Source organism: Meriones unguiculatus, chromosome 16, assembly GCF_030254825.1.
Source record: "Meriones unguiculatus strain TT.TT164.6M chromosome 16, Bangor_MerUng_6.1, whole genome shotgun sequence".
Lineage (NCBI taxonomy): Eukaryota > Metazoa > Chordata > Mammalia > Rodentia > Muridae > Meriones > Meriones unguiculatus.
This window is the reverse complement of record NC_083363.1, coordinates 44,971,658-44,977,751: the sequence shown is the minus strand read 5'-3', so window position 1 is coordinate 44,977,751 and position 6,094 is coordinate 44,971,658. Positions and strand designations below refer to the sequence as shown.

The following is a 6,094-nucleotide window of genomic DNA, read 5'->3' as shown; positions in this document are numbered from 1 at the left end:
GTGATAGAAGGGAAGTCAATATGTTTTCATTATATTTGTTTGAGTGTGTGTGTGTGTGTGTGTGTGTGTGTGTGTGTACCTGTGCTTGCTATGGCATATGTATGTAGGTCAGAGAACAATTGGCAGGCATAGGTTCTCTCATACCGTGAGGCTCTGGGGATTGAGCTCAGGTTATCAGGTTCAGCAGCAAGCAACTTTGCCTGCTGAGCCACCTTGCTCTCCCTCAAAGATTAGAAAACAAAACACAACAATAACACACACACACACACACACACACACACAATCATTCATGTTGACTGCTCTTTGGTAAGAGTCCAAGCTGAAACACAGCTTCAATTAGCTTCTAGAAGTTTCCATAACTGGGATATTTTACAGATATAGTAAATACTTCTACAATCAATTATGTGATTCGCCTTTATTTCAGTGTCAATTCCCTTACCAGCCTCGCCTGTGGCTGAGGAAGCAAACAACCTGCCATTTCCAGGCAGGAAGTGGTATCTTTGGCATGGCTGGACCACTGGAGAATTTTCTTTTGTTTTTTAAAGGGGCTCTTTAAAAGCACACCAAAAAATTTATATGTGTTTTCTATCCGTTCAACTAGTAGGTTTGCTTTCTCCTTCCTTTAATTCCTTATGGCTGAAAGTTTAACTACCTGCTTATAAGTCAGCAGAGGAAGCACTCCTGCCTACCAAGCCAGTGTGGCTCCACAGTCCACTTAAATCTCCCTGGGGTGACAGGGAGCTGGCTGGGAGGGGAGCAGGGAGTGGGAGAGATGGCAGGGACAGGGGACAGGAACTGAGGGGGGTGGAGGACGAAGACAGGATCAACCTTCTCCAAGAATGACACACCAACTCTCAGATGATATTCAGTAAAACAGCTTATGCACACCGCACCTTTATTCCAGGTTGACGAATCGAATCCCTATATGAATCTTGTGGAGTGCAGACGGGTTCCTGGGTTGAATGCATTTCATTGGCTGGGACTAAGATGCTCTGTTTACATGGGGAGGAATTCCAGGTGCTGTGCTACCTGACTGGCTACCTGTGACCAGCTTGTGGGTTGCAGTGCTACATGCTCAGAGGCAGGCACAGAAACAGGGAGGGGGCTGTCCCACTCCCACTGTCTCAGGTTGAGATTTTAAATCTCAAGTTTGAGATTCCCAGGGTTTGAACATGCTCTACCTCTCCAGTTCCCCTCGTGGCACAGTCTACGTGGCCCACAAGCCAGCAGCCGGAGCTTGCCACCTCTTCCCATGTCAACAAAGGCTGCAGCTTGAAGGACTGAAGCTGCCAGCCTAGTGACCTGGAGGGCAAGCTAACCACTAAAACCCGTAAGGGAGGAGAAACTGAGTCCTCAAGAAAGGGACAGAATTCCCAGAGACCACACCAGCCAGCAGAAAATGGGCAGGGATCTCCAGATTGTCCATCTGGTCCCTAAAACTGCCTAGGGCATTACAGGCTATAACTGCTCTTAAAATGGAGTGGTGATTTTACAGGGGACGGGCGTGGAGGGAGATGCTCCTGAGAAGTATGGAGACCTGGTATGAACAGCACTCCCCTGACATCCTTTTTACTAACAGTGAAACATGTTACATCAGAGATGACTGGGTGAGCAAGTCTTAGAAAAGACAAAAATGAATGAAAAGGTTTAAAATAAAATGTATTTTATTTGAATACAGAACACATTCTGTTAGGACACTGATGTGCTGAGAATACAATTCCTTCAATGCAACCCACTCCTCCACCCCAACAATACAAAGAAAACCCCTAATGTACCAAAGAGGTAAACAAGTCATTAGCATTCTCTGTGGTTCACTCCAGGAAACCCATTATCTGACAGGTTGCAGTTTAACTACACTTATTTGACTTGAGTCATAAGTGTCTGGAATTGTCAAAAGCAGAAAACAGCCCCCAAATTCCACATATAAAACGAGACAAAGCAAGATCAACTAATTAAAGACCAGGATTAACCAATAGAAACAGATAAAATATGTTCTTTAAATTAAAATAAAATGTTTCTAATATTAGGATGACAACATTATTTTTGAGGCAATGTAAGACATTTACCACTCTTTTTAAGCATCTTAAAACCTTGCCTGCCAGGCATAATAGAATGATGGGAGATTGGCTCTTGACTCCTCTAGATGCTAAAGTCTCGGGATCATCATGAGTAAAAAGAAGAGGAAGAAAGAGAGAGGGTCACACTGATGGACAAGAAGGCCATGTTCCTGTCCTGCCATGTTCCTATGCTGTGGCCTCTAAAGACTCTATCACAGCTCTCCTGAAAGCAGGAGGGAATTCACTTTTCCTGTGTCCCAACTTTCCAGATGCAACTTAAAAATATTTCCTGAACAGACGAGAGAACCCCAAACTGGCTGTTGGGAAAATATCAGAGAAGAGCTTAAAGGAGAAAGGTCAGAGAGAAATATAAACTTGCAAAAGCTACCAAAGAGCAACTCGGAAGAAATAATGCAGGGTGCTGGAGAGATGACTCAGCAGTTAGGAGCACTTGCTGCTCTTCCAGAGGTTCCTGTATCCATAGTGGGTGCTGTAATAAGTGATTTGTAACTCCAGCTCCAAGGGGTCTGATGACCTCTTCTGGCCTCTGTAGGCACCTGTGCGCTCCGACATCGAAGCACGTGCACACACACACAAGTAAAATTTTTAAAAGAATCAAGAAGTAATTCAGTGGGGGCCATTTACTACAGTATCAAGAACTGGGATCCTCTCTTCATTTTTACCCCCTATTTTTGATCATTCCCAGCATCAAAGGTCATTTTGGGTCAGAAATACAGCTGGAAAATTGTCTTCGGCACCTCCTTCTCACAAATAAATATTGAAAGGGTTTGACTAACGTTGTAACCTGTATGTCTTCTAAAGCCTATAGTTTTGAGTTTTAGGTTCAGGTTAAGCTAAAGCCTCTTAGTACCTTTCCAGAGAATGGAGGAATGTGACCCTATCTGTGAGGACAGATATAAAAAAAAACAAGCAAGCAATGACCTTCACTCAGCAAAAAGAACAACCAGACCCTTGTCTTCAAGATAGTGTTTCTTAGCAACGAACCCAGATGGCCTCAATCCTTCTTCTGAGTAGCTCCTGACCTCCAGCCAAAGGATGAGCTAACCAACCCCACCTTCAATTGCAGCTGCATCCACACTTGGCAGGACTGGCCAAGCTTGAGCACCTAAGACTAACCAATTATCTTACTTTATAGCTTCCTCATCCAATCCTAAATTGCCAAGACTGCAACTTCAAATTTCCCACAATTTTCCTTTTAAAAACCCAAAGGCCTTTGTCTCCCTGGGCCACTCTTTGCTGACCAGCGGGAGTGACCCCATTGCGCAATGGTTAAATTAAACCTCTTGCTTTTACAAGGAGTCGTGGTCTGGGGGAGTTTCTGGGAAGGGTGCAATCTTGAGCTCCTGAGCTGTGAGACCCCTGGTTTTACAACATCACCCCACTAAACAGAGAAGCATACTAGAAAAGTCTATAGTAACAAGAGGAACCTAAAAATGAGCCTGCCTTTTCTGCATTTTTTTTTCCCTGAGCCCAGCCAAGTGATCTCTAATGATTTTCAAGAGGTTTGTGTAAAAACAACAATTTCCTCTTAAAGCCACACAATAACTCCCTGTTTTACATAGAACAGGTCAAGTGCCCTTTCACATTGTAGAGCTATCTGAGCTGATGAATCTACCTGTTGGTAGATCTTGGTCTATTTGGTTTTAACAAGCACCTTTTTCTGGTATGCCAATAGGCACTATAGGTAATCATTTATCCCCTTTGTAGGGAGTTTTCTTTGGACCTAACATTCCTAACATTATTGAGGATAAGGGGCAATGTACCCTCTTCTGTTAGTACTTCCTGCTGAAATTAGGATATTATTATCTAGGCTTAGGATGGCTGAAATGCTAGTCAAAGGCTAGAAAGGGATTCAGAAACCGGGCATTTGTCAGAAACATCTGGTTAGCTGACCCAGCTGAAGAGACAGGAAGCAATCACACTGGCCCAAATGGTTCACCTCAGCTTTCAGTAAGTCCAGGTCATGTAGCCATTTGGAGCAGTTTGTAGTCGACAGCTCATTTCTTGATGGGGTCTGTCAGCTGATTGGAAATCTGCTGGGACAGATATAGATCAGGGATGGAAGTTAAAGTTTAGGAACTTAAAGGAAGATCTTACATTTGGATCTTCCAGGTCCATGGTTCTGGTAGTTGGGAGAGGGGAGGAGTCCCAAGACAGGGAGGGAGGGAAGGAGCAAAAGAGAGAGAGAGAAAGAGAAATAGGCTGAAATAGGCTGTTGGCTGATAGGAGTAGTTATGCGGAGTCCGTTTGACCTGTGAGAAGTGAATCCAAGTCTTATGACTCCCTTAGCTCACATTTTTTTTTTTTTTTTTTTTTTTTTTAGTGTACAAAAAGAGAAGAAAAGGGGCACAACTACAATCTAGACAATGCAAAATCAAACTTCCCAACAGTGCAAGTGACTCAATGCTTAATATCCGGGATTCATTCATGAGGCTCTGGGCTCCCCCAAGGGGCCCAGTCACCGTCCAGGCCCCGCCCTCAGCGGCACATACAGCCTGCCTTCTAGGTTCCATTCAGCTCCATTGCCTTGTGTCTGCAGTTTACGGTGGCCATTACGTGGCACTGGAATCTCCAAAACTGCTGAGGGTCCCTCGCCTGGGCTGTCTTTAGGAACTCCAGCCCTGTCCCACAACACAGTGCCAAGCCTCAGCTGCTCTCAATGATCCCCACTTAAATTTGTTAAATTTAACTGTAATTTGAGCACAAAGATGGGGGGCAGAAGAAAGCACGCACTGTGCATTTCATGGTTAACTGGTTAGAGATCTACAGTTTTGTCAACTTTTGTCCCCTAGAGGTTGTCTCTACAGATCTCAAGTGGGTTAATGGATGTCTACCCTTCAAAACACCATCATTATGGTCAGAGAGACCTCTGGACATTGCCCCATGCTCACTCTCCTCCAAAAAGAATAAAGGCAGCTAGACCACCACATGGAATTAGATGATGACCCACTCACTAATTATGTGGTCATCCATGGGTCTCAGAATAGCTACAGGGAGAAGTTGGCAAACGCTATCTTCCTTCCTCACAGGGTACCTGCAAAGTGCAGTGTAAGTGTGAGGGGATATGATAGCCTCTTCCTCTGAGGTAACTGGATATCTGCCCAGTCTCAGGACCCTGTGCCATTTCAAGGTTTGACTTCTTTTTCTGATTGTGAAGCAACACACAAGCCTTGCCTTCAGTCTTGTCAACACAGGGTTTCTGTGTATTAAGTCCTGGCTGTGCTGGACTCTCTTTGTATAGCAGGTTTGCCTTAAACTCACAGAGATTCACCTGCCTCTGTCTCCTGACTGCATGAGTCACCATGCCCAGTGTGTGTGTGTGTGTGTGTGTGTGTGTGTGTGTGTGTGTTCATTATATGCCTGAAGTACCCATAGATGCCAGAAGGGTAGTTGTACCTTTTGGAGACAGAGTTATAGTTGTGAGCTGCTACATGGGTGCTTGGAATTGAAGCCATGTCCTCTGAGACAACCCCCAAGGCTCTTAAATGCTGAGCTATCTCTCAGCCCTATCTCTCACCTGCATTTCTAGACTCTATCTCTTCCTCTCCCACTGTCTGTCTGTTATCTTCAAACATGCTTTAAGCCACAAAAATCACCTATAATAGAAATCTTCCTTAGATTCCCCCATAGCCTTTAAAAGATAAAAGGGTCCAATGGTTATTCTTTCACATAGGAGCCACATTTAAGCTTGATCCAAGTTTGTTTTGCAGTGGAGTTGAGAACCTGAAAGGCAGGACTCACAGCTATTTATGTGCCTTCGTCATGAGCTATTCCCTGCCGTCCACCACAGGCAAAACAAATGCAGCAAATAAAAATTAACAAGAAAAGAGGTTAAGGAACCTAAGGGTGTCTCCACAGGACGTTGAAATACGAGCTCACATTCGGATTCTTGTGTGTATAATACAACATTAAATTCCATCATTTTATAAATCAATTAGGTATTCAGAGGTGTCCTCTCATGGTGAATTCTTGTTAACAGGTAGGAGAAAAGTCTGTACATGGGATTCATCAGGACT

At 44.2% G+C, this 6,094-nt stretch overlaps 1 long non-coding RNA gene across 1 annotated transcript in view; it reads right to left on the bottom strand.

Annotated features, from left to right (window-relative positions):
- Positions 1 to 6,094, bottom strand: part of LOC132648386 (uncharacterized) — a 41,788-nt gene that overhangs the window by 29,948 nt on the left and 5,746 nt on the right. The window lies entirely within an intron of this gene.